This window comes from Ixodes scapularis, unplaced genomic scaffold (assembly GCF_016920785.2).
Source record: "Ixodes scapularis isolate PalLabHiFi unplaced genomic scaffold, ASM1692078v2 PGA_scaffold8__174_contigs__length_109621045, whole genome shotgun sequence".
Taxonomy (NCBI): Eukaryota; Metazoa; Arthropoda; class Arachnida; order Ixodida; family Ixodidae; genus Ixodes; species Ixodes scapularis.
Window position 1 is genome coordinate 72,786,262 of NW_024609883.1, and position 13,466 is coordinate 72,799,727.

Sequence of the window (13,466 nt, forward strand, 5' to 3'; positions counted from 1 at the left end):
CCTTTTTGTTTTACTTTCTAGATCAAATTTACGGTCTGTATTTCAAAAAGCAAATGCCTTAGATCTTTTTTTAAATATATAAAAAAAAATGTTTGGCCGATAATAAAATCACGCTTTTTCAAATAAGCATAAAACTGTCTTCGGTGTGCTTCTAAGCATTACCAACCCATGGTGCTTTCGCGACTTCCAGCGATGGCGGTACCGTGGTGTGAGAATCGCGCTCCCTAGCTTCTGGATGATCGACTTCAAAACGAAGGCGCTTGCTTATACCTTTCTCACGTAAACGTACGATGTATATGCGGAGTCCAATTTCGTCTGCTCCTTGCACAGGGTTTGCGATGACGTGAGAAAGCCAAGCTAATTATTGGCCGATTGAAAAACAAAATAGTGGGTGGACCTCGAGGCACAATCGCATTGAGGTCGCTACCCGCCATCCTTTTAATCAAAACCAATCAGAGTTCAAAGTCGTTCTGACATTACCGAGCGCTATCGTTTCCTCCTCTCCCTCCGTTTTTGTCGGCATAGGCCGTAAAAGTTGTGAAAATAAAAAAAAAATTAGCGACACGGCGCTTATAATAGAACGCGATCATGCAAACCGAACACGGGTTCAGGCACATTTACTGCTGCATCACGCAAGTTTGTTTACGAGCGCGAGAAGAGTGAAGTAAGGTCGCTCGACGGCGTGACGCCTCTTTCTAACTACGTCATCAAGACGGACGAACGTAGAAGGTGACGTCACAAAGCATGACGCGAGACGTTTCTGGGCACTTATTTCGAAGCGCGTGCGTGCCGGGCTTCTGCTAAACTTGGAACTCCCGTGTTATTCTCGTCGCGCCTGCTGTCGTCTTAAATTTCAGTTCACACGAATTTCGCGGTGCGCACGCTAGCCCTTTGCACATCCCAGAACGGGGGAGAGAAACGTTGGACTGACGCCTTCATAAGTCCCAACGTAATCAAGCTGAGTTGTTTTTCTGCCTTTTTTATTAGGACGAGTTTGGATAAACTTTTTTTTATATAAATATATATCACGATACCTTCGTCATTCGCGAACTTTGAATGTTGTCAGAAGATGGGAAACAGCTGAGTTTCTCATCGCCGTACACGGATAGAAACATGACGTACTGGTTGATGTCCCGTACATGCAAGGGCGTGCAGCAAGCACGCGAAGTTGTATTTGGCAAGGATGCATTCGCACGTGCTTCTTTCTTCGCAGACACAAGTAGTAATTCCACGTATTTATTTACAGCGAAATCTATACGTCACTCTCTGTGCAGGTGAGCTGTACAACCAAGAAGAAAACTATTGTTGTTATCAGGGGACGTAGAAACGAATCCGGGACCTGACGATATCGTTCCTGAGGTTGCTGTATCTTTGAATGATGTGATGCCGGTATTAAATAGGTTAACGGAGGGTCAAAAGCTGATTTTAAATGAAATCAAGCAGTTGCAACAAAGGCAAAACCAGACCGACGGTGTTCTTAAATCTTTAAAATCGGAGATCGCTGGCATAAAGCTAGAATTTGCTGGCCTTACACAGTTGAAAAGCGATGTTGATAAGATTTCGGACACAATCCTTAGTAACACAACCTCACTGTAACGCCTCGCGGAAAAATACGACAATTTAGAAAACCAGTCTCGACGAAACAAAATTCTGTTCGCGTGGTCTAAATACCGAGAATGCGCTTCGAGATGTAAGTACGAAATTAAAAAGGCTAAGCATAAGTTCTTTAATATCGACCTCTTTAATTTACTGAAAACAAACCCCAAATAATTCTGGTCAACTATAAAACCTAAGCAAATTAGACCATCCCCCCGCATTGTTGACTCAGACGGAAATGAACTCTCGGAAAGAGAAAGCTGCGAGAGCCTCAACTCTTATTTTGGCGACGTCTTCACTGAAGAGTCTTTTCCATCACCCGACCACATCCCTCAATATACAACCGTAGCCAGTATGGACTCTATTTCTATTACCCCGCCTGGCATCGAGAAACTGATCGACAACCTTCCCACTAATTCTGCCCCAGGCCCGGACGATATATCAACTAAACTGCTCAAAGTAACCAAATCAGTTTCTAATATTCTTTTATGTAAAATATTCCAACAGTCTATTGACTCCGGTGACAAACCCCTTGACTGGAAGCATGCTAGGGTTTGCCCAATAAATAAAAGCGGTGACAAAGACTGCCCCAGCAATTATAGGCCTATTTCTCTGACTTGTGTTGCAAGTAAGTTGATGGAGCATATCATTTACTCAAATATTATGAACTACATGGCTGATAATGGTCTACTTTTTGTAAACCAGCACGGTTTTCGGCGGTCTCTGTCCTGTGATACCCAACTTTTCGAATTCGTAATAGACATTCATAAAAACCTACATCTTCGTGCAGAAACGCATGCTATTTTTATAAATTTCTTCAAAGCGTTCGACAAGGTTCCTCACCAACGTTTATTATTAAAACTACGATCGCTTCAAATTGATGAAACTCTGATTAATTGGATAGCTAACTTCCTCTCAAACCGAACACAATATGTCACCCTTAACAATAGTTGCTCGTCATCTATAGTGGTTAAATCTAGAGTACCTCAGGGAACCGTGCTGGGTCCTTTGTTATTTCTCATTTATGTGAATGATTTACCTTCGCTAATTAAGTCTTCAATTAGGTTATATGCTGACGACTGTGTTGTGTATTCTAAAGTAACCGATCGCTCTGACTGTGCGCAGCTTCAAGCTGATCTATGTGCCATTGAATCTTGGTGTGAAAGGTGGCAGATGCAAATCAATGTAAATAAAACCAAACAAATGACCTTTACTACGAAACATAACACAATAAACTTTCAATACTCCCTTTCCGGTAATACGATAGAAAATGTAACAGCTTACAAGTACCTCGGTGCTAACTTAACAAGCAATCTCTCATGGGAAAATCATATAACCTATATTATTAGCAAAGCTAACCAGACTCTCGGCTTTCTGCGACGCAATCTCTCCCTTGCCTCCAAGGAAACTAAATTATTAGCATACACCTCACTTGTCCGTCCCCAGTTAGAGTACGCCTCATCTGTCTGGAATTCCCATCAGTTATTTTTAGAAGATATGTTAGAAGCAGTCCAAAACCGGCAGCACGGTTTATTCATCGAAATTATACCTTCCCTACTAGTATCACCACTCTTAAAGCTCAACTTGGTCTTCCCTCTCTCAAAACGCGTAGGACGGTATCCGCCTTAACTATTCTTCATAAATTTTACTACCATCTTCCTTTCCAGAAAACTTTGTACCCTATACCCGCTCCTCATATCTCCCGTCGCTTAGATAATTCCTGCAAACTATTTTTATCCACCCCCAGGACCAATACCTTTAAATTTTCTCCCCTGCAGCTTTCCGTTACAAATTGGATTAAACTGCCAGATTCAATAGTAACCATATCGGACACTTCAAAATTTAGAGAAGCACTTGCCACCTTTTACGGCTCGTAACTGGCGTTTTTGCTATCTTTTGTTTGTTTTTCTTGTTTGTACCGTGTACTTAAATCTTAGAAATACTGCCCGCACCCCTTATGTAAAGCCCCACGTGGGCATTTAAAGGATAAATAAATGAAATGAAATGAAATGTGGCGGGCCAATCGTCACGGTAGGAAAGAATCATAAGGGTTTTCGCATCGCCAGCCTTCGGCCTGCTCCACGAGTGCTAGCTTTAGCGCACCCTTTTGTTTCCCACGTGCTCCGGTTACTTCTCAAGTTTATAAATTTGGTAGTTTTCGATACCACTTAGCAAGTTTCTGATTGGAACCCGATGTTTAGTTTCACTCGTTAAAAACAGCAAAGACATAAGAACGCACACTATGTATGGTATTGCTCTGCCCATATTTCTGCGTCTCCGTAACCCCTCGCCAAGCCTTCGAGGCCCAGATCTCGTCGAGCCAACTAACAAAAATTGTTGTTGTTTTTGTTCGTGCCTCCGTGAAATCCATATCCAAATAAAATTAATTAATTGGAGCTGATAATGACCATCATCCAAGCTTGACGGACTGGAGGGGGGATGGTTGGATGAAGCGACATATGTATGTTTGTTCCCCGAGCAGAAATACGGCGCGTGGAATGTGAGAGGTATCTGCTGGCCTTCACAGAAGCTTTACACTTTCTGATGTAGCAGGATTATGGAACAATGAGACGGCCTAAATTACAGACGCTCTGCAGCAGCTCTGCGTGGGCGCCGCCGTAACCGAGCTTCAGTGTTTCTTTCCTCTTATTCGGTTCACTTCACTTCATCATTACCTGACCAGGACATGTTGCTGTCATTTTAGATTCGACCGCGTCCTTCTGCCCAGCAGTGGCCCTTGTGGAGGCTCATCAACACCCGCTTCAGTGGCTCAGCATCTCGGTAAGGCAAGAGGAGGGCACCAATGGCTGCTGTAATCTGACGCCTGTGCGAAGCGTCAATACGATTACAACTTTATGAATCGAAGGCAAGGTACCTACTACGTGGGCAATTCGAAGGGATCTGTTCTCTCCAGTCTATTCTAAGCTTCTGTGAATGTTCGGATGCTCCGGGGTGCACCAGCTGCATAAGGCCGCCATTCTAACCCCAATTTTAGTTGTGGACAGGAAGATTTAAGAACTTTTAGAAGAATATGGACCTTTCCAAAAGAAAGGGGGGGGGGGGGTTCCTGGCCGATTTCATTTTCAGTGTTCGTGCGTATGGCGCGTAATTCTCTAGCTTTCCAAGCGATGAACATGCGCGTGCTGGGCTGAGGACTCGTAAATATTGCAATGGTGCACCACAAGCAGGTCTCTTGGCCACCCCCACCATAGAGTGATATAGTATAGTACTCCATGCCGCCACATCATCTGCACGTACAGGCGTGCAAAGCACGGGTCAAAGTAACCTCCAAGCACATGCTGTACTACGCGCTTCCGCGCATGAAGCTCCAACTGTGATACCATTCTCAGAAACTTGAGAAAGTAATTCTTTTTTTTTTTTTTGTAAGAAAATTTAGATAGCTTAAACTTAGTTTGCCGAAGTGTGCGTCTGATGTGTCCGCTGCGGATGTAAAATGTACCCAGAAAAGAAAAAAAAATTGGGCAGTCCAGTGTCACAGCGATAACTGCGAAATTGTTGAGCATCGGCCTCGCGTTCACGCACTGTGCAGTGTTGTGCGGAACGGCGTTGCAAGGAGCGACATTCCTGGAACGCGTTCCTTTCAGGAGGAACGGAGGAACGCCAAAGTTCCATTTCGCATAGGTGGAATTGGAGCCGGACCTCGTTACATTTTTACTGGAGCGGAAAAAGGAACGGCGTTCCTTTTTTCGTCCAGTGGGGTGTTTATTTAAATTTCCATGCGGGAAATTCTAAAAGTATAAAAACAATATCTCTACGAAAAGCCGAATCTCGTTAATTTCTTAATTAATTATTTTAGGCTGTATTTTGTGTGGTCCACGTTTAGTAACAATCTGCATGGTGCAGTAAAGCTAGCGGACAATGTTTCTATTTTCAGTGCCCGAGACTGCGGTACAAAAAGCAAAACTTTTAGTCAAACGAAAAGACACAGAAAGAGGGACGTGTCAAACTCGGCTAATTTCTTTGCTTCCACTAATCCTCTTACACCTAGAGATATAAGGCCGACTATAGCCATCACTAAACTTTCACAGAGACCCAGAGTTACGACAAAAGAACATGTTACCAGACATCGAACGCACCCTTGTATTTCGAACATTGGTCCCTTAAAAGGTACACAAAAAAATTAATCTTTAATCCTTTTCCCCTAGTCCCCCACCTTCAAACCGAAAAACCAATCCAACCTTCACGAAGAAGGACTTGTAGTTTTCAAGACTGATCTTCCAAAAGTCCTACCCCCTTCTTCACTTGTTCGTTTTGAGGACGGCAATATCGAGAAGCAACTGTTGTTAAGTTCGAACAAGAGACTTTGTTAGATTAAAACCCGCGAGGTTGTAAAACGTTCGTGCAATGTGGGGTAACAGTATATTTTGCTCGTCTACTACGCCCACCACAAACCTGAATATGGTTAAAAGATTTTTAATGGTGACTATATCAACAATGGAAACCCTGCTTCGCATGCTTTCCTCTACTCGTGCCCTTCCATCACGGCATTCAAATTCGTAGGTTGCCATTAGATGGGATAAATTAAAAGAAATCTTTGATCTACCTTATTAAATATGGTAATCATCAAAATGGAAATGTAACGTATATGTAACGATACGTTCCATTTTTTTAACTGTAACGGGAACGAGTTCCTTTTTTACATAAGGAACGTGTAACGGGAACGCATTCCAAAAATCAGAAGGAACAAGGAACGAGCTTTCGTTCCTCTTTTTGGAGGAACGTGTACAACACTGACTGTGGGGAGCGTGATGAAAAAGTCGTTCGGAACAAAATGGACATCTGACAATTTTGTCCCAAACGCTGCTGGTTTTTTTTTTTTTTTTTTTTTTTTTTTTTTTTTTTTTTTTTTATTCTAGATTTTGTAAAAACGCTTCTTCCGGCTCGCGGCTTTGAAAGTGTTACGATGGCATTTTGTTATCGCCCCTATTTTTCCTTCAAAAAACGTGCGCAGTGGACATTGGGGACTACAACACCCCTAAGTAAAGAGCGGGTTGTTAACGATGTGGCATTTCTCTGACAGGGCCTGCATGCTATTTGGAGGCGTAGGATGGCAGTTCGTCGGGCGGATCTGGATGCCCATCCAGTACGGTATTATGTCACCGAATATGTGAATTTTATAGCAGCTGTGTACCAGGAAGTATATCCGACACTGGAGTGGTTTCCGGACTTTATGGAGCTGTCGATGATTGGAGAATTTCAGCGATTCTCTCCGCGCGTCCAAAACCTTGCCGGCGGGTTGTTGTCGTAATCTTCACTGACGTCGTATTTGCTCGATAACTTATTTTACGTGAATGTATCGTGCAATTTGAATCTTCGTTCACTGTCAAAATATAACAATAAAAAAAAACACGCCGAAGACACATGCTTACGTGTAGGAATGCGAAAGCATTCTAGCCCCGCGGTGCCATCAGGCTCCCCCTCATGCGCAGGCGCGCGGCGCCCCCCACTGGCTTCACGGCTTCCGTGACGAAGTATCCGCGTTCCGTGCTTTTCTTTGCGTTTTATTTCTGAGGCGCGTCCCCTTTGACCTTGAGCGGCGCGTGCTTGATGACGTATTTTTATGGCCATCTTTCGGGGACAACGCCGACGCCTTTTCGCGTAATGTAAGAGAAAGCTGTGGCGTGGGTTTGTAGTAACGCTTCCGCTTCGAACGCAGCGCACCCACGTTCGATTCCCGCGGGAGGCGGGCGATCCTTTTTCGAGGATTTGGCAACATCGACGACGGCCGCCCTACACCGACAACTACAAGATCAACAAGGACAACAACTACAACATCAACAACGGACGTCATTTCTAGTGACAAGAAAAGCCCATAACAACTATCGCTGTAAAAAAAAAGAAAAATTGCTAGCCTCGGGTCTTTTGAGGTGCATCACGCAGTTGTGATTGTGACACACAGCCTCACGCTCGTACGATGCCCGACAAGGTAGGAGAGGTCAAGTGCGTGGATCCCTGGGTTCAATGTCCATTCCTGCCTGTTTCAATGTGGATGAGCATCGTACCGGCGTTCGATCGTGTATCACTACTGCGTAATGCACGCCAAAGTTAAAAATCGTTTTTGTTTGAGAAATTTCTTGGTTCGATAAACGCTTGTGACGAAATAACCAAGTAAGAACATATAAGAAGCATATAAGAAGATATAAGAAACTGATAAAAAGAAGTTTCTCAAAACTTCTTATATAATCTTTAATTGTTCTCACATGTTTTCATAAGATTCTTATATGTTATTTTATGATATTATTTGATCATATCCGTCTATTGGACCAAAAATATTTATCGTACAAATAAGATTTTCTTTTTTTTTTATTAGGGCGTTAAAGACCCCAGGCTAGCAGTGGCAAAATTTCTCATCTACAGCCGAGACACTAGCTGCTCATCGGGGCTGACGGAGTTCCCACTGGCTGAACATGCAACACAATTTCAATATCGCGGTCTCGTAACACTTTTTTCGCGAAAAAGTATATCATTTCTTTGGAAGGCGACTCTGGCTCATTCCTACGACGACCGAAAAGGCCTAAGTGGCCCAAAAGCGTTCATTGCACGCGCATTTCCAAGATTGAAACGCCGAAATCATACGGACCATCTGAGGACGCTGTTAGTCCAAAACAATTCAACAATATTATAAAAAATAAAAAAAAAATGGCGAGTTTTTTTGGCAAAAACTAAGGGCCTTCGCTTTTGTGAGGTACCCATTGCGCGATCGCTATAATAATTTAATGACGTTTGAGTGCCCAACTAATTTAAGCAATGGAAGACAATCCCCCAAACATAAAAGCAATCTATCACTTTCTGATGTATAAAAAAAGCGCGGCTTTTATGACATTGAGCTTTTCATTTCCATCCTCCTTCTCCCACCGCAGACGACTATACTGACGTCCTAGAACTCCTCGCTAAGCCTCACAAAAGAAACAGCAAAAAACCGCCTCGTTTATAATGTGCTTCTTATAAGCCCCTGATTAAACAAAGGACAAAACGCTCGGCACAGCAGACGACGTATGACCGCGCAACGTCGCGGAGATGGAAGCGGTACGCGGAATTTTTTGACGAGGCGCTGAAGACGCTACCAGCCATACCAGCCAACCGAACGCTGCGAACCACTCACGTGACTAGGCGTCCCACGCGTCGCCACGTCCTAAGGTCACGTGACATTTAGACAACGTTGGTTTGGCTTCGATGGCTGGCAGTTTCTTCTGCGGTCCATTCGTAAGCTGGAACGGCGTAAAGAAACGCCGTAGGAATTCGCGCCAGACAGACTTGATGTAACCGTGCCTTTCTCTGCTCACACTACGGCGAGGAAAGTGCACACGTCGCATTACCGCGCCCGGTTAGGGAGAAGAAAGTCTCATTTGCATATTCCAGAGCACGCCCTAGAGACCGTGGCTCGCATAAACGAGCTTATTCCGCCACGACGAGAACCGCGTCGGCTGATACGCAACCGCCACTGGGCGATATTCAGCAGCGCGTCGAGTGGCATTCGGCGGGATACGAAACTGCCGCGAGGGAATATATTCAGGAGCGAGCGCATGTGGGTGGCGAGGTGAGCGGGCGAGCGCTTCTTTCTGAATTCGTGCGTGTAATAACGGCTCGCCGTCGTTAGAACAACGCGGAGAGCCGGCCGCGGTTGCGTTGGTCGTAAAGCGGTTCTTTTTTACGACGGCGTAAAGATCGGATGCTTTGTGGCAGTTTGTGGCGTCTGCACTACGTACATTAATTCCTTCAGCGATTAAACGTCGGATGCCGGACGTTAATCCGCACTCTCGATAAGCGCGTGCTCAGACCTGAAGTTTCGGCGGAATTGAATCCTCATTCAAATCGTCGGAACTGAATCCGGCCTGATACGGAATCGAATTCCGGTTTCATCCAGGTTTATCTAGATTTCAGAGTAACGCTATTTCAGCAATCCTGACGCATAAAAAAAGCACTGCTTCCTGTTGCCCAAAGCCATTACCTGAAATCGCAGTACACCGGTTTTCGTCCTCCGGAAATGTTAGAACAGTCCGCCAAAGAGCACAACGATATCAGCTGAGTTTCCTGGCGCCGTATCCGCAGCTCAGGAAATCAAATTTTCGAATCGTTAAGATTACTAATCGCGCCCGCTCCAAAATGGCGGCGCCCACCGAAAGCACCAAAATGGCGGCGCCCAGAAGAAAACCGGGAAATGGGGTGCTGATGCGCTAAGCGTGCAGAATAATTAGTGGCTGTATTTCCGCCAGTGTTGGACAAAATACTCGATGAAAGTATTTAAGTTAAGCTACAAAATTCCTGCTTCATAAGGTATTTAAAATACTACTCAAGTCACTTTCATTGCAAAGTATCTTGAGTAGAGTACAAATACTGAGGAATGTAACTCAATTACTTTTGATATACTTCCGCATTGCGTAATTTCCATCGACGTCAGTGCCAAACACAATTATACAGTTGCGCAAATCTGGTTTACCAGAACGGTTTATTAGCACGCAACAGATGCTGGTTCTCGAGCTTGTCGTCGCACATCCGTCCTCGTTTGTGCTGGAAGACATCACGCATAATTTCGGTTCACCCTGACAAAAGGAAGTAAAATCGCCAAATGCAATAGTAGGCACATTGGGTTCTTTATCTTCATTGCAGTTAGAGCGAAATTTATGCACAAAGGAGTTGCCTGAAATGCAAATACCTTGAGGTAACATTAAACAATTGTACATGTAGAGCTGAAGCCTGAAAGCAAGAATATAAGTTCAAACGTAACCTGAGGTGCTTCCGGATAATAGAATTTCAAGCTATACCAACGAAGAGCACCTTCGTGTAGGGGAGGCATAGCTTGCATTTCACTTTTAGATTGCTGCCTTTCTCGGACACACATTCAAAATAAGTTTTTAGATACGGCCACGGTAGGACAGAATTTTTGTCTTTCATCATGATGAGTGTGACAGCTTGAGTGAGTGAGAGTACTGCAGAAGGGAAAGGCAAAGGAAGTGTTTCGCAGCCAATAGAGTGTCGAGAAGGTGGCTTTTATAATGTGAGAGTAGTTTTTTCATGTGTTACCGTGCCGATGCGGCCCCCTCGAGTCCAACGGTGTTTTGTGTCAGCCAGCCGGCGGATGCGCCGCTAAGTCAAAGACCAAAGCCTGATCGGATCGACTAACGATCGTTCGAGAAAGTCTCGCCTGACACCTGTTGTCAGGTGAGAAGTCTCCGTAGCTTATCGGAGCTAGCAAAAGGATTTGGTTGCCGTAAAGAATGTTCACGTTCCCTCGTGCCACGCCGATGCCACTTCGTCCCGAAAAACTCGGAAAATGGCGGAATGTCAAAAATTTATTTGAGGTAATGAGCACTAGATACTCAAAAACGCAATTAAAATATAGTATCAGATACTCTCGGTCAAAAGTATTCGCAAGATACCAACGTACTTCAAAAAGTATTTACAATACAGTATATTTGAAAAGAGTATTTGAGATAGGCCCAAGTCTGAATTTTCAGCAGAATAGGGTCTTCAGGTAGACCCAATAAGCCGGGGTAACATTGCTTGTGCATCATACAAAGGACAGTCAGCATACAGATTCGAACGCGAGACTCGTGATTCGAATGCCGCATGGCAATGAGTTCAGGAAGGAAACTTGGGCACGCGGAATTTTAACCACGCGGATATCACTGTGATTCGCGTTCGCAGACTGTCTTTTTGTACGATGTGTGAACAGTGTGACCCCGGCTATAGACTTTCCAGGTGTTCCTGTCCTGTTGATGCTCTTAACCCAGGTGCGAGTGATATCTGCAGCGACATAATAGGGACTTTTAGCAAACCGTTACCGTGTTCCTAGTATACCGTAGTGCCCGCGCTACCGGACCTCTTAAAGCCTGCGTTTAAGCGCGTGCCCCGCGGTCACGGTATCACCCGGGCGGGCGCTTAAAAGCATGCTTCAAAGGCTCCGGGAGTGCGGTGCACGGACCACGGTAACGGTTTGCTGAAGTCCCTGAGGTGTTCGTCTTCGTAACGGGGCGTAATCAGTTATGTCCATGTATTATACAAAATCAGCAGTGAGACAGTCAGTTACTTATACGAGATAACCTAACCCCGTGACAAATTTTGAGCAGAAACTTGATAGTTATTGGGAAAAAATAATACGTAATATGCGTTTCTTTGTCGCTGTCATAAAGATGTAAGGAAAATCGGAAGCCAAAAGGTAGTTTGACTTGTTTGCCTAACCTGTTGTCATTCGGTGAAACCGCAGGTGATGAGCTGATCGACGTCTGACATACTTAGGCCAAGGCTTCAGCACAATGAGATTAGACACACAAACCGAGGTCGTATCTCAAGTACTGCGATGCAATTGTTCATGACTTGACAGAAAAAAAAAGGAAAACTTTTAGGTTTTTGCACTGGAGGCCTCAAGCCGAGGATCCGGCGTCGAAATAAAAAATTAGCTCAATTTTTTTTTTTACTTTTTTTCGTAGTTTGTTTTTAGAACGTATGCAACCTCCACCAATTTTTCGATCAGTTTATTAGATGAGAATGAGGGAAAGAGAAAAAAAATCGCATGGCTTATACTTTCCGTCAAATGCAACAAAGATGCGAAAACATTTTTTTTTTTTTCATTGTTTCCAACGACCAGCACTCGCTATTGGAATGACATGCAATCTGACACGTAGCGAAGGTAGTAGGCGGTTTTACGAAACGCCTTTTCACTTCCGGTACACCGCGTTCCACCATGTCAGTGAACAGCTTCCGGCAATTTCCCCATTCCTTGCATGCAGACGGTTAGTCTTCGGCGTCACTTCTCTTATTGGTGAAACACACAAGCATGGCGAGTGGCTCCGTCTTCGAACGGGGGTCTCCAAACCCCCAGAGTCGTTTATACTGAGAGAGTTTGGCCTCCTTATTGTTGTATCATGCTCATTAGTCTTTACGTGAACATGTCAAATTTCTTATGCGCTTTTATGTGTGCCTTGCGAGTTTCGTGGGTTCCAATTCTTGTGAAATGTGATCATAAGCTAAAGCACTGAATTTCAAATTAAAGTATATGCATTCATCCACACATGAAATCGAAAGAATAGAACACGGAGGACAAGCACAGGACAACCCCGTTCTTTCATTGAGCAATGACGTTTATTTTGGGCAGGAAAATAGCACCCTGAACGAGATCCCAACTAAGATAGGGTGATAAGGGGGAAGGAAATACTGGGGGATGAAAAGGGGGAGGAAGAACCACGAGGCACGGGCAGATCTACAGTGATGGTGTGGTTTTTTTTCGCGGAGTTGCGATATTTTATCAAGTTCCGGCCTGATAAATTCGATATCCCGTCTTGATAAGGTTACTGGGACCTTATCACCCTATCTTAGTTGGGATCTCGTTCAGGGTGCAATTGTGCTGCCCAAAACAAACGTCATTGCTGAATGAAAGAACGGGGTTGTCCTGTGCTTGTCCTCCGTGTTTTATTCTTTCTATTTTAAGTATTCATGTTCGACTCGCTCGCTTTTACCAATAATTCATCCACATTAGATACTTCTTTTTACTCTAACTTTCAATTTTGTACTGAAATGCTTATCTAGGATTATTTATTAAGTGTATTTCTCATATATAACTATTTCTTTATTTTCCGGACCTCAAGGCGGCAACAAACTCCCGATCCGGCCCCCTAGTCAAAATGTTGGGAGACCTCTGGTCTACGATTTAGCTCAGCAAGCAATGCCGGCGACGCATTTTGGCCGCATAACGCGGAAAAACATACCTACTCCGCTTTCTTCTTTCTTTTGTTTTTTCCTATTAAAGTTTTTTGTTGGCAGGTGCCAAAGTTATTTCGGCCACCGACGGGTCGACTTCTCGATCCCCGGTTCGTTTTAAGTCAGAACGAAGGGGCCGGTATGGTAAAAAATCG